The following is a 23,357-nucleotide window of genomic DNA, read 5'->3' as shown; positions in this document are numbered from 1 at the left end:
CAAAACAAAGGCTTCCCCACCCACCAGCAATCATACGACTTCTTGGGCACAGCACACTGCTGATGAACACAGAAGACTTTTTCTGCCTACAGAGACCCTAAGATTAAGTTGTTGTAGATGAACATCTGCACTGCCAGGACTGCTGAAACAACTGCATCACCAGGCATTAAAATTTAAAATTTATGTGTTTCCTACTTCAGTGGCTACCATCACCACAAAATCAAAGGGAGCACACTGCATTGGAGACAGAATCTGGAGAAGAAAAAGCTCTATGAACTACTGAGTGTTTCTAGACTTTCTCCTGTGTAACCAGCATAATCAAATGTCATCTTGTTCCTCATCCAGGAACAGGCAAGCAGATATATAATACAAATTAGCTCTATCAACATAAGGTACCCAACGCAACTGATTACCTGTTAGTGCTATCAGTGCATTTCTACCATCAGGTGTAGATATTCAGTATACTCTAGAATACTCAGAAAAAGAGTTATTACTGAACTTGGTCTCTCCCCCACCTACCTTGCATCTCACCTGAAAGGTATCTGTCAAAAAACCCAGAAGCCACAATCATGAGATATGAAGAGTTGATCCAGTAAGATCACTTCAATTCCTTAAACTCATGCTTGCATATTTTACTGACTCTTGAATATCAGATTTATCTAACCTAATACTTGGTCAAACACAAACCAGGAGGTGATTTGTAACACAGTTAATCCTTTGTTTTTAAACCTGCAAATGAAAACTGCACTAGTGCCAAGAACAAGTTAATTAATTTCCTAGGGTGGAATGCATGTAAAAATATGGGAGAGGTATGCACTCGCTTGGACACAATCCACTACAACTCTTCAAAGAAGCGAACAGGCTCTTATGAGCTGTTACTACAAATCACTGAAATGTCTTCTTTAGCCAGTCAGGAAGGAATGAAATAAAAGTGAAGCAACAGATAAAATAAACAGTATGTGAAAGTGAGATAAAGAATATCCACGAAGAAAAATGTCTAGTTTAGGGGCTGTGCATATGTCTACCATCTGAACAACATGTTGAGTCATCTTAGCAAGCTCATCAACAATCTATTTCCCCAAATACTGCAGATAGAAAAATGGGTTTTAATAAACAAAAGCAGTTCCTCTGAAGATGGGGAGAAATAAAGCTGGAAATTAACTTTCCAGATTGTTTTCAGTGCTCTGAGGAGGTTCATATTGAAAATATATATAGATAGCAGCATCTACAGACATGTGAAACACAATGTTCTCCAAGGAAAAAAAAATGGTTTGTTTACCATTGTACATGTATCCTGCTCTCACAAGCATCACCAAGGTTAAGTTTAGGATATTGGAAAATTGCTGTTTCCATACATTGATCCAAACAAAAGGGAAAGAACTAAATATTTACTGAAACTCATATGAGCTTAGTCACTTGGACCTCAAGTTTTAGGCCACACCTCATTTCACTGAGAACTCTGTAGATACAGAAGAGCCCAGCAGTGTTTGCCCTACCAGCTTACACACGCAGGAGAAGGTCCCAAGTCACCCTCTGGACTTGTCACAGGAACCCATGCTCTCTGCCACTTGAGCTTGACAATGTTAAGAAGCTCTCCATCTTTTTCCACCACTGTGAAAAAAACAACACAATACTTCTGGGATGCAGCCAGTGGAAAGCATGCAAAGACATAACACTGGCAATTAATTACTTACTAATCATGTCTTAGTTTCAGGAAGAATACAACCAGAAATACTTCAATTATTGTTTTGTTTTTATTCACTGTAGACATTCATGGTTACAATTACAAAAGCTTAATGCATTCGTTTCCAGAAAACTGTCTCTAACTCACAATGACTTTAAAACAAGCTCCATTTTGTATCCCTAATTTAAACAAATCATTCTCCAATCACCATGCTATTCAGAGGCGACTTTCCAATGAGACAGGTTCTGCAATGGGAGAAGCAGTAGAGCAAAAATTAGGTATTCTGGTGCTTAAATACCCATCAAAGCTTAATACAAAGTTATCACATTCTTCCCACTTGGGAGAAGTTAGATCTAGAGGCCATTTGGAAGTATAGAGTTTTTTCCACTGATTTTTATGGACAATGATCAGTGGATGAAGTTTCATGATAACAGCATGACTTTTCAAGCTGCCTTCCAGCACAGAACTGCCTGCATTTTCAGGACAGACAAAGAGATTGTGTATTTTGTTTATTCATGTACTCGGTCAATGAGAAAACATTCCAAAACATTTCAAAATCTGTAAGGCAGGTTCTATTTAAACATCAGTATCATTTTATTTCCAGGCTTGCTTAAACTTGAAGAATTCTAAAACTTGAATATGTTGAATGTAAAAAGTTAAAAATTTACATCCCAGCTGGCAATGATCTCATGTTAAATTATGAAGGAACAAAGCACTAGCTGATCTCTCTTTTCAAAGGACACAGGATTCCAAGGACCAAACAGCTGACAGTGCAACGCAGTTATTTGTTTGCAATAGATCAACTTTTGACATTTGTCAGAATCTTTGACCATCAGACACAGCAGCATCCTACAAGACCAACTTTCTACTTCCTCAGCTGACAGCAAGGTAACATATAAGCACTGCAGGCTGTTTGCAAACAGACACGGAAGGGTAAAAATACTGAGCGACAATGGCCTCAGTCACTTCATTTTTTTTCTTTGAAGGAAGAAATGTTCCTGTCAGCATGGGTTAGGATTGGCTATGCTAGCAAACATATCTCTGGTTTGTTTTATAGAGCCATAGCTCGAGATCACTGCCACACACTGCACTTTGTGTCTCCACAACACTGGCTGGCATCAACATCAACGTAAACATTTGTGAAGCAGATACAATATACCAGCTTAACCACTAATCCCTGTGATTGCTAACACAGAGCCATATGCTGATATTTCAGTTCTCTGTGTATTTAATTTTTACAACCTAGGCGCAGTTCTTACACATGCAGCATTTCCCAATATTCACTCTGGCAGAAGCAATGGGGTTAATCCAACACCAGATAACTCTGCAGGGATTGAACACCAGGAAGGCTACAAGACGGCCAAGTAGCCTCTTCCTAAAAGAGCAGGACAACAGAGCACTTAACAGCAGAGGCCTGGGCTGCTATTTCCCTCAGCAAGCTGGGCGAGCCTCACTGTCTGCACAGCCCATTGAGCAAAAAGCATGGTCAGTGGTTCTGGTGGTAGCTTCAAAGCTGTGTCCCACCTGTCCGAATTCAGGCTCTGTCCTTTGTGAAAGCAGAATGATGTGATGCTAGTGTCGCATCACACAGGTGAAATACTACATGCAATGCTTGAACAATGTTAGTAATCATTCAGAAACTGTAAAATGTCACAACAGTGCTATGTGATCCTAATTGGGATCCCTTTACAGGCATACGTCATGACAGCATGCATTTATGTAATGAAAGACTGTTTCTATAGGGCTGCTGCTCATTCATCACACAAAATGGGTGCTCTTTCTCAAATGTGCAACTTGTTCAATAGCTAATTGCAAAGCCCGGTGCATTGCTCACCACGAACTCCTAAAAGCAGAGTTGGAAAACAGCTGATGCTCATGAAAGAAAGCTCTACGGCAGCTCTCACTGGAGCACTTCGATGGCTCACAAACTGCACTGCACTTCAAAACCCAAAACCCCTCACAAAAAGCGTTGTCCTCATTTTACAGTGGCTGTTCAGCATTTAACAGATTGAAGAGTTGGAGGTCCCAATTGAAGACACTTGCTATCCAATATCCAGCAGCCTACTCCAGCGAGAGGTGGATTACACTCAGTTCCTGACTGGTGCTGCACTGACAAGAGTGCACTCAAAGACTACACTTGCTTGTTGCAGGTGCACTAAAACCTGGCAGAAACTACTAAAGCCATCTGCCAAGAAACATGTGTCTAAGCCCTCAGGTGTTATTTATGAAAGAGCTAAAAGATGTGGAGTACTTCACGTACAAAGCAAGCTGCCCTTGATTTCAGATACATCCATGTCAACACTTCTAGAAGCCAGAGCCAGGAGTTCAAGTCAAGTATTTCTAACAGAAGTGAAGAGCTTTCTAGAGCATCTTGACCAGGATTGAATGGCAGAAACAGGGAGAAAATCACATTCTCCAGAACAACTGATTGATGAAGTTGAATTCCAGACTCTGGAGAAGCAAGTAAGTTCTCAAGCACAAAGTTTTTTCTTCCCATTGTATGGGAGACCAGCCCTTTCTGTCCAAATCCCTTCCAATATCTTTGTGCTTGTTCTCCAGACTGGCTGCACAAATCCCTCCCCCTTGCTGCCCCACTATCACCCTGATTCCCAGTCCCTCCTCACTTAGAAAACATCCACAGTGCTCCTTGACCATTTTTAATGCCATCTCAATTCGTCGTCTCTATCTTTTTATGCAAGTCCAAATTTTACCTTAATTACTAGCTCTTTGTGTGACATCTGCCTCCCCTGATCAAGGTACATCTTCCCAATGGATCTTGGTCTTCTGTTCCCCTCGGATTTACAATTTGACCCAGTACTGGCTCCTAGTCCAAGCTCCTTTCCTCTCATCACCAGACTCCCTGCCCTAAAATCTTGACCCAAGTTTTCCTCTCTCTGTTTTCTGACTACAGGCTCACTTTGGCATGGAAGGGATGGGCAGACCTCCCGTGTTCCCTTCCAAATTTTATTCTATGATTATTCTAGATATGAACCTGAAGGAAATCTTAGCTTATACAAATGAATGCTGCAAATTTCCTAAATACAAAAGTAGTAGAAAGCACATCCCTCATATAAGACTGGTATGAGAAAAATGATACTACATGTTACTAATACAAGTTTTCTGACACTTTACAACTTGGACCAAACCACATTAAATATATATTTTTTTTTCAGAGGTTTATTTCTGTGTTGTTTGTGTTTTTTTTTTTGTTGTTGTTTTGTTGTTGTTGTTTTTTTTTTTAATAGATTTTTTTCTCCCTGTTAGTAATATAACTCAAGTTATATTGGCAAATTTAAGATAAGAGTTTAGTAAAAATTTTCAGTTAAAAGTCGGGTTATATAGTGGAAAGTGTTTGGGAAACTTAGAAAGTTAAATTCCATCATCTCCATTTATGATGTGCATACTAACACCACTGCTAGTAGAGAGAGTTCAGAAGTAAGATTATTATCCAGCCTCAATTTTGTGGACTAGCTATGATTCACTCGAAGATGCTTCCAGAATTACAAGTATATAATCAGCCATGAAAACCAGCTCAATCAAAAAGTGGTATTATAAAACAGCAAACAAAGTGAGAAAGAAAGAAAACTCCTTTTGAGAGGCCACAGCATAATGCTGTGATAACACATCACTGCTCCATCAGCAACGGATTTAGCAACTCCTGCTAAACCACTCCAGTTGCTCCCAACTCATTCTCCTTCCCTTGCCATAGGTTAGTAGTTGACCTTTTAGGTACTCCAGTTCCCATGGTTTTATAGCCATACTATTGACCAACTGTTTTAAGATATTGAAAAATGCTGGTGCAACACGCCAATGTCTCAAGGTAACCAAGAAGACTTCATACACAGTTTGCAATCTAAGTCATGTTTTTAGTATCTTTTTCCAGGTTGATAATTTTTCACCCCCAGTGCTTACATTGGTAATGGAAATCAAATAATAACATAAGCAAATACTTCAGCATTTTCACACATTTGAAGGATATTTGTGCTTTGTAGTAGCTCTTATAGTTATTATCTGTTCTTACCAAGAACAGAGCTGTATTTGTCTGCAAATCACAACCTGACTGCCTGAGACACACCAATATTCATGCCAGACCTCTCTCACGCTTCTGCTCTCCTGTTCCCTCCAAATTCCTTCTGCTGCCAGCATTTCCCTTCTATTAGGCACACACAGCAAGTTGAAAGTATTCACTTGAATTCGACTGAATTATTCAAGCCGAGTATGTTTACTTCCATATGTACACAGACCCTTAATAAATCAGTAAGAATACAGCCTCACACAGAAGCCACCTCAAATCCCCAGGCTACTACTTATGCAGAGGGAGTCCAAAGCAAGCATCTGCATGACAGATAGAAGTTTTTACATGAACCCACATTTTTCTCAATCTAACATACAAACTATTCCTTTTCAAAATTACAGCCTACTGGCAAATATGAAAATGAACCCGAAGGCCACTCTCAACATATGCTACCCCAAATAATGTATAGCACAATTGCCTGAAAATCTAACACAATAATCTAACAGTTGTACCTGTCAAGAATTTGCAAGAGGATTCTGAATATGCTCATGAACTAACAGCAAGTGTAGAGACAGCCAGACAAAAAAAATAAGGAAAAAAAAAGAAAAAAAAGGAAAAAAAGGAAAAAAAGAAAAAAAAAGAAAAAAAGAAAAAAAGCTAAGAAAACTAAACAGAAGAAATGGAGTGGCACTAATATTTAGGTGCAGCACTGAAACTGGAGAGATCTCACAGGCTGCCTCTTAACATCCCACTTGTGGTGGATGTCATGACTCCGAATTCTAGCCGACCTGTGCAACCTCTGAAACTTCACAGTGTTTGTGACTGCATTACGTCAAACACTCTGCCTCTCCTGAATTCTCTTCACAGAGTATTAAAGCACAAAACGTTACTCTGGAGGTATAAACCCATTGCTTCTGAAATGGAGCTACCTTCCAGCTAGTTTGCACAAATCAGAAGCTGATGTGCTCAGGTCTGTCTGACCTGACGTGTCTCATCAACATGTATGATCAATAATTATGGTCTTATTCTCAAGTACAGAATTGCACACTTCCTTAATTTATAAGACTCTTAATAGAATTGCAGAAATTCTATTGTAAATACAATACAATTGTAAATAGAATTGTAAATAGAACTGCAGGAATACGTATTTCTTCTTTCTCCCTCTTTAAGCCCCTGCTATCAGTGTTGTACTATTGCAATGAGATACAGGGTTCAGCAAATAGAACTGAAAAAAATACACCCAGAAAAGCACCACATGCACTACTAAAAACTGTCACAGATTTAAAGATATTAATTTCAGCATAAATCTTAGGTCTATGGCCATGAACAACCAATTGAAGAAACGATAAAAAAAAAGACAACTAAACGAAACGGCGTTGGCTTTGCTACTTTGCAAATCCAAATGTTCAGAAGGAGCACACCCACTCACAGCCAGCCACCTTTGTGAAACTGCAAACTATTCAGATTTATCTTAACAAAAGCAGCTCCTTAAACAAATCACAAACCACTTAAGCAGTACGTTAGCCTCTTCTTTATCATGGACTGTACATGATCATGTACTTGCTAGCTAGCATAAAAAGACACTTCAGTTATTCCTGGACAATATAGAATAGGATCCTGAATCTGGATTTACAAAAACAAACCTTTTCCTTTTGGGGGAAAGAATGCTTCTTACTGACACGAATAGGACAAGACATTTTTTGTCTGTACCAAAATGAACACGTATAATGTTCTGAGAGAGTTCTCAGTGTTCTTTGCAGACAGGCTCCTTTCGGCTGGTGCAAGTGATATGACTGAGACAGGCTATTTGTCACAACTAAAAAATATATTTTAAAAGTAGCCAGGATCAAGGTGATCAAGTGTCATGTCAACAGCAGGATGAAAGACTGAAATTTCATGTGATTTCATGTGATCAAGTGTCATGTCAACAGCGGGTTGAAAATTGAAAATAATTCTAAAAGCAATTCTAAGCAATAAATATAAATTCAAGTTTTATCAATAGCTTAACCTATGGACCAAATGGACGCAGGTATAGGCAATCTCACAGGAGAAAACTTTATCTCTCTGCCACCAAATTCCCACTTTGTCACAGCGAAACATCTAATCTGCTCACTGGTGCCTTCCCTTCAGGCGAGGGATTCTTTCAAAACCCTTCTTAGACCACAAGGAGGTCTTTCATCGCGCTCTACATTTGCAGTCCAGAGCACAGCACAATTACATGTATTCTCCTTTCACAGCTATCACTGCACTCAGAATGTGCATTTCAGGACTGGAAAAGCTGCGGGACGCTGAACTGGCAGTTGTTGCACTAATGGCATGATACTATTATTTTAAAGCCCTGGACATTAAGGATTAATGAACTGTATTCACTTTAGAAGAATAAAAAAAATAGAATTACTATTTAGACTGAAACTTACACCACAGATTTATTTTTACTTTAACAGTTGTTTTCTCTTTTAACTTAAAAACATGGAAAAAAAAACCATACATACAGCATATTGGCCTTAACTGTTACCTTAAATCTCCAGAAAACCCTGCTGAAACTTGTGGCATTATCACACTTGTATCTTAGGAGTCCTACTCATTATCCAGCTCAGCACTATATTCCAGCTAAAATTACACAGGGTGTTTTGTGCAGGACATTTGCATTTCTCATCACAGAGGACAAGGGAACAATAATAGGAAAAGCCTCCTTTGTACAACACATTAAGTATTAAAAACCACAGGAGGTTAAAAATGTCCTGTTACATGACATCATTGCAATGCAGCAGATGAAGGGAAAACAATTTAGAACAGGATTTGTCTTCTCTTTTGATCTAGATGATAGCACCAGATCATGTTTAATCCAAGAGGTCTGGGTACATTTTATTTTATCATCCAAAGTCTGCACCAAATCTTGAAAATCAGCTTAGAAATCTAGGAATGCAGAGCCCCAGAGTGGTCGTGGAAAACGAATATTTATGAAACATGGTAGAGACCAAAATTGTATTCCTGGTTAAAAAGGCAGAGTCTGACCTGCCATGGCAATGCAGTAGCATTTCTGTAAGGACAGCTAAAGAGGAGACAGACATGAAAGGAATCCACAGTCCTTGTTTACTCCTGAGGAATCACAGACAGAGATCAGGCACAACAACCAAACGTGCCTGATATTCCTCCAAATGTTGAATTCTTGCTTGCATCAATTAAGTTCTCACTAACTCCGGTAAACAAACTGGGAGTGCAGAGATATGCATACGGTTTCAGTGCAAGAAGAAATGAACACTCATGTGATATTGAGCTGCAGCAGTTAGAGCAAATAGGATGCAAATGGGATTGTAAAAATCAGTGGCCAAACCCTGCGTTTGCAAGGTTAACAAGAACGTGGTGGGCAAACAGATGTATAAAGGGAATGAAGGGGAACAAACAAACAATCTTCAGCAGATAGAACAGATAACTAAAAATGTATGGAACTAATTTTACAGATCGTTCAAATATAAAGAATAACAAGAAAGAAAAAAAAATCCCTCCAAGCCTAGATAAAAAACATGAACAAGCAGCAAACAAGCAACAGAAGGAATATATAGAAGAGCTACCGATCCAACAAGCACATTTGATGAAACAGCCCTGGGAAGCTCCCCTGTAAAAGACAGAAGATCCCAAAATTCTTTCATGTAATAATAACCTTCAAAGCCTCAGGACAGGCGTTGCTGTGTAGCTGCTCGTACAGGGAGAACAGACACAGCAGAGACAACACGTGGGATTTCCAACTCCATTAGTTTTTATTTATGGAAAGCACTATAGCATACCATGCTCTGGAAACACAAAAGTAATTAAAAGAAAAAAAACTGACAAGTTCAGATATTGCACATAGAGAAAAGGGTCATCCAAGGACACTGCTGAACAAAGAAGTATATAGAAACAATACCTGAAAAATAACAAGCCCAACTGGCATCATAAGCTTTTCCTTAATAAGAAACACAGAAGACAACTGAACATACTGCCCAGTCCTAAAACCACACTGGTTTCTGAAGGAATCTGTATGAAAAAAAATAACTGCAAATTCTGGGAGCACATGGGGTTCGTACAAGTTCCTCAGGCAAATAGAAAATTCCCACAGAAAAATGGGCAAACTATTTGATTTACACATACACACCCCAAATCTAGAATGAGGATTATTTATATAAGGAGACTTGGGCCAGAAAGATTTATATATACTCTGTGTATATACATACACACACACACACACTGAATGTCTCATACCAGTTCTGCTGAAGCGCAGTTACCTACATGTATAAGTGAAGGATTGTGTCTGCTGAAAAAAGACTGATGAGGGCTAAAATGAAAGTTTAGCCCTCTAAACTTCAGGACAAGAGAATGTGATAAAATACAATAAAAATAGAAAAAATAATAGGTAATGGAGGAGACTGAGTGAATTGCATGAGCATGATAAAGAACAATATTAAATTTCACAATGTTGTGCACCTGTAAGATCAGTCCAAAATAAGGTACTAGCTAGGTTTCATCAGCAATGACAGGGCTTAATGGGTAATTTTTTTCAAAGCAAAGGAAAAGTGTTTTCAATAGGTAAAAATTACAGGTACCTCTGTCACTAAAAATCAGCAGGCTTCAAGCAAAAAGTAAGAATCCAGTGTTTCTCCCACGTCATTCTCCAGCCAGCCACACATCTTTCACAGGGATGCTAATACCAATCTCTCTCTTCTACCCATTCATCAGGTTTCGTGAAACGCATTAAAAAAAAACGGAGCAGGCCAACACTTCAAAATTATTGGCAGGTAGAAAGGCAAAAGGAAAAAATGTGATGACTCCACTGCAGCCTAATTCCACTAGAGCTTAGTCTGAAAATAAAGCATTTAAATGGTCTGCCTTCATTTTCAAGAGCAATCAGTCCCCAAAGCACCAGAATCCTTCTCTATCCAAGCAGCAGCACCACCACTACCCGTAAAAAGATCCCTTGAAAAGTAGTTAAGGACTGGCACACTCTGCTCTACGCTATGATAGGACTTAAAACAGTGGAGTTTCCAAGTGCAAATTGAATCTTCAGCTACAGCATGTTTTATCGAGCGGGGATGCTGCCACAACCGCAAGTCCCTGGACAAGCCAGAACTATTACATTGTTTGTTCTGGCCCAAAAAGCTCTCAGCCCGTGAATCTATTCTAGACGATGATGATATTCTCCCTCAACTGATCTGTTAAACAGGAACAGGAGGAGTATCAGCTTCCATTCTCAGCAGAGATCAGTATTCAGCTAAATTTAATTTCATAACATGAAGTAGCTATCTTAAATACAAGCTTGTCTCAACCTCTTATCAACACATGAAATCTGGCAATCAAATTTGGCAAATGAAATTCAGGCAATTCCGAGTAGCTCTGATGAAGAAGGACAGGCACAAGCACACACAGAATGAACTTAAGACTACTCATCTGTTTGGACTGCCAGAGAAATAGACATTTTTTGCCATTAAAATCAATCTCCACAACAGACAGTCAGCCTGACGATTGACATAAGGCAACATACAACACCATAAATTAGACCAAGGCATTCTTGGTTATTTAGCCATGGAAGGAGCACTGAATCCACAATATTTATTGTCATAATATATATCACAGAGAATAACCGAAAAAAAAAAAAAAAAAAGGAAAGAAAGCTATCAGTCTCCCTTCTTTAAGCTCTTTAAGCAGTCAGCAGGGCCACTCAGGGAAGTCTACATTTAAAAAAAAATAATCATAAAAAATCAAACCCAAAGAAAACAAGTTATTATTTAATGAATAAAATAAGTATGCTATTGTATTTAGAAGTCAATGCATTTTTCATTTTGAAAGAAAGGCAGGAGCCAGAAAAACAAACTTCTGTGTTATTCCGATGAAGCTTTGCAGGAAAATAAACAAACCTCCCCAATATACATCTCTAGTAACCTGAATTTATGACAAAGCTTAATAAACTGGGTATAGTAAGAAGCAGCTGTGTTTTCCACAATACAGCACTGTTTATCCTCACTTGTTAAAGCGGACGTGCCTTGCAGAATATAAAACTACAGTGAAGGATAGAAAGAGACTGTTTACATGCATGAACCTGTTCTGGTCAGGTTGCTGACAAACTCTACTGCAAGCAGCAAAAAAATCCTGCACACACTGGATGAAGGCTTGCAGGTTCACACATTGTACATGTGCTAATTTGAAAAGGAATCTTGTGTCATCTCATGCTATTGCTCCAACATCAGACTGAACACGTGTGAATTGTCCTGTCCCTCCCTTCAAGTGGCTGGTCCTACATGACCCAGTTCCCAGTGCAATATTGCACACACCTGAGCCAGTGCCCAGAGGAAGGTGCTCCAGGCAGAAAAAGGTGGTAATGGATAGGAAAAGGCTTCGAGCACCCTGTCGGCAGCATCCTGCTGTGTCAAGCTACCTGCAGAGTTGCATACCCTGAGAAGAAACATCCTCTGAGAAATCAAAGCACAGACAAGAACAGAATTAATGCATCCATGACACAACACAACTAGTAACAGGATAATTGTGGAAAACCCGTGTTTTGGATGACCACGCATCAGCTGCTGCTCTCGCCAGTATTTGCCATATACAAACACGGGTTTTCCTAATACGCATGTACCAGGGCAGACTATAAAGGAATAACTGATGTGTTTTCAGGTGAGTGATGAGATCTTTTAGTACAGAGCATAGATCTCTCTGCCATTCGCCCTTCCATGCTGTTTGAGGCTGAGAGTACACTTGATAAGTTGCCTCCTCCAGGCATGTTTTAAAAAAGTCTTTCAGGTGCAATATCTCCTTAATGATTGCACCATGTCAGGCATTCCTAGGCACATAGCAAAATGCAAGTTTCAGATCTCTATCAAGACATCGTAAGATTCAAAGCAAATTTGTCAGCTGAGAAGAAATACAGTTTATTCATTTTACCATACACAAACACCGGATGGGACTTAATGTTTGGATCACATCTTCTAAAAAGCAGCTGAATGTAGTACACAATTGGATACCGCTTTTTTTTTTTTGGTGGGGGAGTATTTAGACCATAAACAGGATCAAATGACCTAGAAATACACATGCCTTGCAGCAAGTATGAGAAACATCACAGTAAATACAACGTACACACTCTTTAAGACATCTGGCAAAACTCACCGTAACGAATCCAAAGCATTTATCTCTAGCCAACCACTTATTCCTTTCAGAACTGAGATCCTTATCATTTTATTCTGTTCCTTAATATCCAGGCATATTCTTCAGTAGTTGGACATTTTTTCCCCTGCCATTTGGCTAAGCAATCTAAGAATTTCATTCAGCAAAAGTAAATTCCAGATGACTTAGCAAATGAAAGTGATTTGGATTAAATAGAAAACAGATTATTTCAGGTTTTAAGAAGATATGGGTATGCCGGTAACATAACACATCTCAAATACATTCCACTAATCTTAAGTATGCTTTTCTTTACCTTTCACTAAATATCTAATCTGTGGTCAGTTTCTTCACACCTTTTAACCACTGTTCAGTTACAAGGCCAAAAAATATGACAATCCCAAACTAAAAGCATATATAGGCACAACACAGGTGAGTGAGAAATACTTATGAGCAAGGGCAAGAGAAGAAAAGTAAAAAAATTAAGAGGAAGCAGAAGGTGTGCATGGACAGGGAGGTAACTGTACCTCTATCTTAGAGCTAGAAGGTTTTAAACCACATTTAAAATCTCTCCCATTCCTCCACTTTTCCTTGCCCAGCTTTTGTTTATTGTTTTTCTTGACTCACTACTCAGAAAGTTCCTAGATTCCAATCAAGCCTAACAATGCTGCAGAGGAAACAGCTCCAGAGTGGGAAGAGAGAAAAATCTCTCATAGGCTTTACTCATAAACCACAAAATAATAAACAGTAAGGGTATTTCCCAAGAATAGGAAGAAAACCACTACATAATAAAGTGCAATATCCTTAAATTATCCGAATATGACCTGGTTCTGTATTTTCTTCAAACCTGAGAAGAAGAATGCAGTAGCAAATTACCTCCTTGCCTGCCTCCATTTAAAGCCAACGGAAGAACTCTTACTAACATGACAAATTCTATTTTGATGAGCAGAGCAAAACCGAAGCCTCAGAAGATGAAAGCACCATTTTCCCTGATCCCTACACAAACTGATGGATGAAGCAGTACAGAGTGATGCAACGAAGCCGGTGTTCATCTGGTCACTACCACCTGTGTTAGACAGCCTGGGAGTTAAGACCCAGCTTACCACTTCTACACAGAAACATCCCACCCAAGACGAAGATAAACAGGGAAATTCTTCAAACCCACTCAAAAATAAAACGCATTAGGTAAAATGTCAGCAATTTTGTAACACACATTGGCAACAGGTCTATAGGAAAAGGGAAAGCAGAAGAGGTATTGATGGTAAGCACCACAGATAAAGCACACTGTGCTCTGACATCCATAGTTACGTTAGCAAAGAGGAGCGGAATTAAGCATATCACATTCAAACCTGGGACTTGCACCGTGAAGTATGTCCTTGCTCTCCAATTGCTTAGAAACTGAGCATGCCAGTCACATCCCTATAAAAGCTCTTCTAACATTGTAGGAATTAGCCATTACAGTACCTAGATCACAATGTTTTTCTGATGACGTGGGAACTACCCGAAGAATTAACTTGGATTTTATCTTACTTTTTATAATTTAAGACTCTGCCTCCCATTACGTTGATGTTTTCTAAGTGGGATATCAAGAGAGATCACAGAGGAATCACTGCCACGTTTTTACCAAGAATGAAGTGAGAGCACGGCTTGGCACCTCAGCGTACTGGATACAGAGATCGGATGCTGGCTGTTCCTGCTGATACTACACTTGCCTGAGGCATCCCAGATTCCCCCAGTAAGAGTGGCATCTCAAAAGAGGTTAAAGTTGGAAATAAAATATTCATATAAAACAATGTAAGTAATGTAAATTGCCATATTTTGTACTTACCTATTTTAAACACCTAGATACATGAAATATGGTAGCTCAGCACTGTATTATCACTAAGTAATATGTAATAATTCGCTTTCTTCTTACCACGACACCCTAAAGTCATCCCTGAACTTTCTGCCTGCTGCCACCGATACCTACTGCCTCGTGGCAGCGCTGTCCCCTCCGCAGTCACATTGCTCCTGCTTTGCCAGTCAGTGTAAAAGCAAAGCAAATACCAGCACTTTTTGGAGAGAAACAATCAAGAGTGCTGTCAGCTGTGCCGTGATCTCCTGACAGATGATCACTACAGCTCATACGATGCAGCTGAGCTGAATTGTCCATGCCTGCAGATTTGCTCTCTGTAGCCGTGCATTGGCTCAGGCTGCTCCAGTCAAAACCAATACAAAAGCATGCAGAGTCCCATTGAAACTAAACAAAAAGGGGGTTCTGAGGACACAATGTCATTTTCCATGTGGAGGGGGACGAGAGGCCCATCAGCCCAATAATTTCCGAAGCCTCATGTACCCAGGTAAAACTTAAATAGAAGGTTTTCCCCCCGTTTTGCAGGGGTAAGACAAGCAGACAATTTGTCAAATGTTACAGTTCCACTTGCTTTCCTCTGTATTTCTTCTAATTTGCCTTCTTTATGTACTCATTCAAGTGTAAACTGTAACACTGAACTAACCACAGGCAAAGTATATTTTCAACCTTAACACAAAATCACACCATTCTTCTTCCCTCATGATTTCCAGCTGGTATTTTCCTCCTACCTCTGGAAGGATCCAAGCAGCTTACAGAAAACAAACAGCTTTAGTTCCCGGTTCTTTATGGGAGTTTTGGCTACCTTTCAGCATAAAAAGTGGTTGACTGGGAGGGAAAGGAAGCTGGGATGTAGGAAGATGCCCAGAGCCTCCCATCGCCACCTGCTGAGGGAAGGTTGTAGAATCCTTTTTACAAGTTGCAACCTCTTTAGGTAAGTTCTCCGAGTCTGCAAAACACTAAAATGCCTTCAAAAAGATAAAGGAGACTCAAGTTAGGAGAGCTGCACTAAATTGTAAGGCTATTAAGCCATTTCATGACAATTCCAGCATTTCTGAGGGACTTGAAGAGAATGTTATTTTCTTGACACTCCACCTTCCTAGCTATGGACATGCCTTTCCATGCCTTTCAGCTTAACAGTCCAACACAGGACACAAAAAATCATGAAGACTTGATACAACAACAACAATACAGAGAAAAAAAAAAAAAGCTTTCACTACCAGAATACATACAAAGGGCTGCCTTGGCAGCTGCACCAGAGTTGTTTCATCCAGTTAGGTGGGAGATCTGCAAATTCTCTCCTTCAATACCATCAGCATTATACACACTGCTGTTGCAGTTTAGCAGTGTTGACATACTGCATTTCACACCACACAACATAGCAGAAGCAGACAATTAACTGCAATTACTGTATGGCACAGAAAGATAAGAGAATTAGTATCAGCTCCAGTTGCAGAATTTGTTGGAAAAGTGTTTCTTCAATCCTAAGCCTATTTGCACAACAGAAGAAATTGAATATTAACACAACATGCAGCTTACAAAATTAGTACCGCAATTTTTAGGCTGCCTAAATCAAGAACAAGATCATACTAAACTCAGATGTTAAAGGCCTTTGTGCTTATAAATCCCCTGTACATGCTCCTTGAAAGCTCACACATGTGAAACAGCTTAAGGGGCACGATGGTGGGGGTTAGGCTCTCAAACTACTTTCTGCTGGCTACATGGCCCCCTGCTACCATTTTCTGTCCTGAGTAAAGATTCAGCACCATGTTATATGTAAACGATAAGCAATTCATCTCTCACTATTACGCATTACTTTAATGGGATATTTTTCCACGTTATTTTAACTGCAGTTCCTCTGAACTAGGTATGAGCTGCGTACACCATCAGACACACACTCGTGCATACCACACCGTGCCATACCCTGCAAGATGAAACCACCACCTAGCTGGACACCAAGTGCCCATTGCTTTGGAAGTGAAGACTATGCCCATGCTGTCACTCGATGAGGTGGGAAGCAGAAGAAAAAGACACACTAACAGCTGCTATCTTCAGGCCTGGGATTCAACCTGCTTTGATTTTAACACATGAACAAGCAGCCAGAACCATCAGCAGAGACCTGTGTAGCATCTTATTATAAGCAAGAGTGACAATGAAATATTTTGACGTACTTTCCCATTTAAAACTGCAGCTTGTATCAGCAGAAGCTCAGACATGGTGGTGCCATCATTCATGATTTTAGTCTTGCAAAGCTTGCACATGTTTTTCTAGAAGACTTAAGACCTGAAATTGAGCTTCTGTTAAAAATAAAAAAGAAAAAAAGAAAAAAAAAAAGAAAAAGAACCACACCACCATTTAACATAATCAAGTTTCAGACCTAAGGAACTGAAAAAAAAAAAAAAAGAAGAAAAAAAAAATTAAATAAAGAAGAAAACACTAAACATTTGAAAAGGACAAAGTGAAAGCCTGTACTGTTTTTAAGCCCATTTCATAATTTTGTTATGGGACCTGACTCATGATCTTTGAATGCACACGGCTGCCAACACAGCATGTAGGAAGGAGGCATTAGAGACAGCACATATCTGCACAGCAAGGCATTTGGAAAGATGCTCCGGACAAACATTAAGAAAATAGGTTTGAGGACACACCAAACTTTCTTTAAACAACTCCTAATGTAATTGGCATGCAAAGATGACTGCTGTTCCAAACTACATTTTGAGATGTGATTGCAGGAAAAATCATTTTTTATTGGGAACACAGTCACTTATCTAGGCTCATTACCTCACTTCTGCTCTGCTTTCCAGAAGATTTCACAACAGATGAAGAAAAAAAGCATTGTACATTTTTTTTAATGTAGTTTTTTTAAAGAAGGTCTTTTGAAACAATCTCTTCAATCTGGCAAAAGAGAAAATCCACAGATTGTGTTCCGTGTGCCTGTAGGTGTAGGAAAATCCTGAGTTCCAGAGGGCAGCCAAGGAGCAGCTCAGAGGATGCTGTGCACCACAGGGTAGGGGTGAGACGGGCAGCCTCTTGCTGCCAGCTAGGGCAGCCTCTGCCTCACCCAGCCTTGCTTTCTGCAAGGGTTTTGAGTGTCCCTGAGCACCTAGGAAATGTAAGCACAAGATTTAAGTTCCTGAGAATACATCCTGGCTGGGAAGAAGTGGAGATCTAGGATCTGCATTTAAAAGGACAAAACTGAAAAAGAGAATGCACTGTGAAACAGCACAGCGGCTAGCACTCTGGGGTCTGCTTTGCATGTTGCTACTGCATTTTGTCTTCCTCCAAGATTGCCCCATTAAAACTGCGGGGAACCAGGAGAGCAGAGAAAGAGAGAAGAAAAAAAAAACACACACACAGATGAAAGATCTTGAAGAGTTCCAGAGAATCCAGCAGTCCTCAAAAAAAAAAAAAAAAAATCATTTTATCTAAAAATAACATGCAGGAATTTGAACGCTAAAGTTTTCATGTTATTCTAGGGATTCCAAGAAGATGGCAAACCTTAGAGATGACTCTCCTCCATCCACAGCTCTTGCCAGACACAGGAATACCTGCTCGCCCTGCCCCACTAAAGCAATACAGCATGCTAGAAACAGCCATCGGACACTTCTGAATGTCAAACTATTTCCTTAAAAGTCACACATTTCTAAAAATAGAAGTAATCTTCGCTTTACAGAAGTTCATGAAATGCCGTACCTTACTCTTGGGGCTTTTCTGGTACTTCTTTGCCACATTATCAAGTAGTCTGTATACAACTTCAGGTGTTGGGAAGCCTGAGCTCTGTTTCTTGCTCTGGTGAAAGCTCACTATATATACGGTTGTTACAAACTCACGTCATGTCTCTTCTACAGGAGCATCTGTATCATTAAGCTACAAAATAGTACAGTCTTTCTTTGCCTAATACATAATTATACCCCCCAAAAAACAGCAAGCCATTTCAACCTGAGGAAATGATGGTTATCAGAGTACCCTCATTGCTTGGTGATTAGAACATCTGCTTAAACCAGCAGAGGGGAGGTGGAATTAAAGTGTAAACTCTTCCCTGGGAATTCAAGATGAGTTTCCAGCTGGATAAACTCTCTATTGAAATCTGGATAACATCTACCTAGTAACATCACCTCCTTCTCTTGATGTTCAGTTCAGCATAACAAACAAGTTTTGACACTACCTGGCAAGATGCAGCATTTCAGATGACCTTGTGCGTATTAGATTGGGTGGAGCTGTAGCCTAGGTAGAAAGTGTTTTTAAGGCTGAGGATCTGTGTCTGGCCACTGCCAGAGTTCTTTCAGTGCCCGTGGAAAGGTAAAAACCTACGTGGGCCCTCAGCAATGCAAATCAAGTGGCACAGGCAGGCTCTACGGTTGAATATCTAAGACAAGGAAATTTGATGTGGCATTTAAGTCACGGAGCATCTTCAGCAAAGCACTGACAGAGAGCTAGTGAGACTCACTGCATGGTAAAATCAGGGATTCAGGAGGTACTAAGGTGGGGCTGAGTTCCATTGGGAACAAGGACTTGAACAAATCTCTCTAAATGAGAAGTTGTATATTGAAGGCAAGAGACCTGAAGAGAACACTTGGGTAGCTATGCAGAGGCACTCCGTGTTGTAACAGCGGCAGTGTCGTTCACTCTTACCAGGGACACAAGCTGGTCCTCTAAAGGCGCTTACTGCTTCCAAAATCAGATTGCAGTAATGCTAAAAAGGGGATGGGGGAAAACGTTTATTTGTGCTCAATTAGTGTATTCTTATGCAACAGCTCTACTAATCCAGGACTTTTTGTCTCACGAGCTGATTAACTTGCCATAAAGCCTCAGCTACTCATTTCACCCCCAATGACGACCAATTGGAAAGATTGAACCGAAGGAAACCTGCTGCACTTGGTGGGCTCTTGGCATGCTACAGACCCTCCAAAACTGAGGGAATTAGCATCCTGTGCAATTCATGTCAAATACACCAGCAGCTCAAGGATAAGGGAGTTCCTTTATTGTTCTTTTTCAAGACACAGTAGTCCCCTGTTGAAATTAAAGTTGCCCTTTAATTATTTCACACAGTAGCTTTAATTACTTTCTTACGACAAGTTCAAGCAATATACTCTTGAGGGATTATCTCACGAGAAAGACTAATTCGATAACCATAACATAAATATCAGTTTATTGTATTTGACCTCTCCAGTTCTTTGAGTAAATCTTTTGATTTGGAGTTGCAGAGCATCCAGCAATATTTACAAATGTTGGGTAAACACCCACTCGCACTGCTGTTGTGGAACTGAGATGTAACATTGTCTAAAGGCAAAGGACGAGTGTGTTACTTTAATGAGGCCCTAAAGGACATTCTGAAGGGTTCCACCAGGTGAGTGTTTTGCAGAGCAGTAGATGCAGTCTTTGAATTCTGAAAAGACATTCAAGCCTCAAAAAGATTACAGGTTGCTACCAAAGCCCAACAGGGCGGTGCCAACCATTAGTTTACCTAACAGCCAGTCTCATCCGCTGCTCCAACTACACCTTCCTCAGCTTTGCTCATCCAGTACCAGTTTGGCATTTCCCCGTAAGATTTAAAATGCATTACACGGGATCCTGCAGTAGTGGTTCACTGTTGCAGTCAAGAATTTTTCTCTCTCTCTCTCTTTTTTTTTTTGGCATCAGAATCATTTTCGGTCCTGTACCCATCACTCCCAAGACACGCCCAACACTACCCAGGTCATGCCTAAGACTGACATCCTTACTGCTAAAGCAACCCTTGCTCCTGCTGATTTCCAGACTCTTTTCACTAATGTCCCTGTCTCAGGAGCTCCGTTAAAGGCACAGACCTGACTGTTCCCTTGCATCCTTCAGTACTGTGCCATAATTCGTGGGCTTTTAATCTGTGAATCACCAGCTTTATTCTACCTCTTCACATAGAGATAAATATTTAAGGGGGCCTATAACCACTTACACAGCTGCGCATCTAAAAATAAAACACGTACCCCAAACCATCCGGCAAATAACCACATATTTACTCTCCCCATTTTCCCCACTATTTTGTTATTCCTTTCCCTGAGTGCACGTGGAAAACCTCCAAACATCAGGGGCTGTCCCTGACGTAACAATTGACTAAGCCGTTCAATAATTAAAGGCAAACTTTTCCATTCGTGCTCCACCAAACAGAAGCTTGACCTTCAGGAAGGTTTCTTCCCCCTCTTGTAGGAATTGCCTTATTTTGATGACTATCACCAGAGGCAGAGGGTTGAAGCTCTGAGGAGTGGTGCCTCGGCACAACAGCAGAGCGGCACTGCTGAAGTTGGGATTTGGTCTAGTACGTAGGGGAAGAAAACTATTGAAAAGACACAAGTATTTCTAAGTCGTGGAGGCACAGCTACGCACGTAAGAAACAAAAAAGGGTGCCTGTTTATATTTACACTGAGTAGACCAAACATGCTTTGTTCAAATATTTTGCCTCTCCACGCAACCCAAAACCTTCCAAATCACCTCCCTACGTGCCTCGCCTCCCAGCCGGGGAGCTCCGGGCATGCTTTTGGTCCCTTCTCCGTGCAGACACCCCCGGTAACTTGCAAGCCAGCAGCACCCCCAAACTTCCAGACCCGCTGGGGCTGGGACTCAGCACCCCCCGGGCAGCTCCCTCGGGGTGGGAGTTGAGGAGCGAAGCTCGGCGACCTGCGGGAAGTTTCCCGGGGCACCGCGACCCCCGGTTTCCCCCACAGCCCCCCGGGGCACCGCGACCCATGGCTCCTCACCGCCCCCGGGGCGCCGCCTGCTCGGCCGGGCTGGGAGCGGCGCTCAACGGGAGACCCCCGGGCGCTGCCCCTGCCCGCACCGCGCCCCCCCACCGCCCCCCGGGACCCTACCTGCGGGTGATGGCGGCCGCCTCCCCGCTCCGCTCCGGCCTCGGAGCCGCCGAGAAAAGTTTCCTGACGTCAGCGCGGGCGGACGGCCGGGGGACCCCGCCTGCCTGCCGGGCCGGCTGCTCCCGGGCTCCCCCTGCCTCTGGCCGGGAGGATGAGGAGGAGGAGAAGGAGGAGGAAGGCGAGGAGGAGGAGGAGGAGGAGGCGCTCGGCAGGGGGCGCCGCTAGCGGTGCGCGCGGAGCAGCCCCTGGTGGGAGCCGTCGGTGCGGCTGGCTCCGAGAGGAGGTGGCCGCAGCCCGCTGTGCCCACGGGCTGCTGTGGCGAATGGCGAGGCGCTGAGGTCGCCCAGCAGCCTCCGTGACGCCGGCCCCGGCTGGAAAGCGTCAGAGCAGGGCCTCAGAGGGCAGCGGGGAGCCGCCGCCACCGCCCGGGGCTGAGGGGGAGCGCCCAGGGACGGGCAGCGCCCCGCCGACCCCCGGGCAGGGGGCCTGGCTCCTGAGGAGAGGGTCAGCCCCCGCCGCTTGCTTTACTCACGCTCTGCCCTCTTTCCGCAAAAAAAGTGGTGAGGACGCAGGAGGCAAACAGTCGGAAGGAGCGTGTGCTAGTTGAGGAAGAAGACTGCAAGTTAGCGGCTCAAAACGCTGCAAGGAAAGGCAGAGTTTGGGGAAGGGAGTTAAGGGAGACACTTCTACACGTCTTGGGTAAATCCGTGATGGAGAGTAAGTCTCTCAGTAGGGTATAGATCCATAGCCTTTGAATGATGCAGTCCCTGCACGTAATCCCTGTCAAAATGTGCTTTTGGAAACACCGGAACATTGCACCAATATATTTTACAAGTTACGGGAGACGCTACTTAGGGACATGCCATATTTCTAATAAGAAGAAAAGGAATTCAAGTCTGCCCTCTCTCCTCTATTCCTCATGGCCTTCTGCCATGATACCCCCAGTGACAGGATAGGAAGTGTCTTTGGAAAGGCAGGGGATTCATCCATCATTCCCCCGGCTGTTTTTTTTTCACAGCACAGCTCCACTGTGCAAGTTGCCTTTCATTTTCCATTGATCAACAGACAAACCTCAAGAATAGCTATTTAGCAGAACAAAACACGCCACTGAAATCAAAGGAAAGGTGTTTCGTGTGCAGTAGGTGTTTGTTTTCTTTATATCTGGAAAACAGTTCAGGGTGGCAATTTACAGTTAAGAGCGGAATGATCGCGATGGAATAAACATGAAGGGTAAAAATCAACACCAGGCAGCTTTTTAGATCAGTAACTCCTAGATAATTACAAGCATAGATATGAATTATATAAAAAGTTAATTAGTCTGCCTGCCTTTTCCATTCACTCTTAACCTCAATAAAAAACCTCCAAAATGTATACATGGAAACAAAGCAAATTATGTCTGCTTTAGAGATTATTAGAAGGCTTCTGAAATTTTCCATCAGTTCAATTCTCTCATAGAAAAGACACAAACCCTAACATCTTATATGCTTTCAGAGTTGTTTGTAAACTTTACCAGTAAACTACAAAGCTAGGAAGCTGTTGCAAAGAATCGTGGTGAAAAGAAAAAAAAAAATTGACCTGTGGGAGAATCATACCTGCTAAATTTCAAAAGATAAATAGAAAAATTTATCCTTCCTGTGAAGGATGGAAAGTGGAAAGCCTTTTGAGGAAATTTGTCTGATTTATTTGTGAATTATATCCTGAATAACAACATAGCCAGGAATTGTTTTCAGCATCCAGAAAATATTAAACCTTATTCTGAAAAATAATAATAAACCTGTCTGTAGTGAAATATTAAGACAGTTGAATACCTAATGAATTTGAGAAAAATGCTTTTATTTCATT

General features: G+C 41.4%; 1 protein-coding gene across 4 annotated transcripts in view; it reads right to left on the bottom strand.

Annotated features, from left to right (window-relative positions):
- The window catches only part of GULP1 (GULP PTB domain containing engulfment adaptor 1), a 149,043-nt gene extending 127,004 nt beyond the window's left edge, over positions 1 to 22,039 (bottom strand). Inside the window, exons 1-2 of one of the 4 annotated variants that reach the window (XM_068686483.1) lie at positions 21,516 to 22,035; positions 1,509 to 1,611 (exon numbers count right to left, since the gene is read on the bottom strand). The gene's annotated coding sequence lies outside the window, so the exon portion shown is untranslated. Of the gene's footprint in view, positions 1 to 1,508; positions 1,612 to 21,515 lie in introns of all 4 variants that reach the window. The other 3 variants (XM_068686484.1, XM_068686482.1, XM_068686485.1) reach the window with 3 other exon arrangements.
- Between the last annotated feature and the right edge of the window lie 1,318 nt (positions 22,040 to 23,357).

Source organism: Anas acuta, chromosome 6 (assembly GCF_963932015.1).
Source record: "Anas acuta chromosome 6, bAnaAcu1.1, whole genome shotgun sequence".
NCBI lineage: Eukaryota > Metazoa > Chordata > Aves > Anseriformes > Anatidae > Anas > Anas acuta.
Note: the sequence above shows the minus strand (reverse complement) of the source record. Positions and strands in the feature narration are given on the sequence as shown.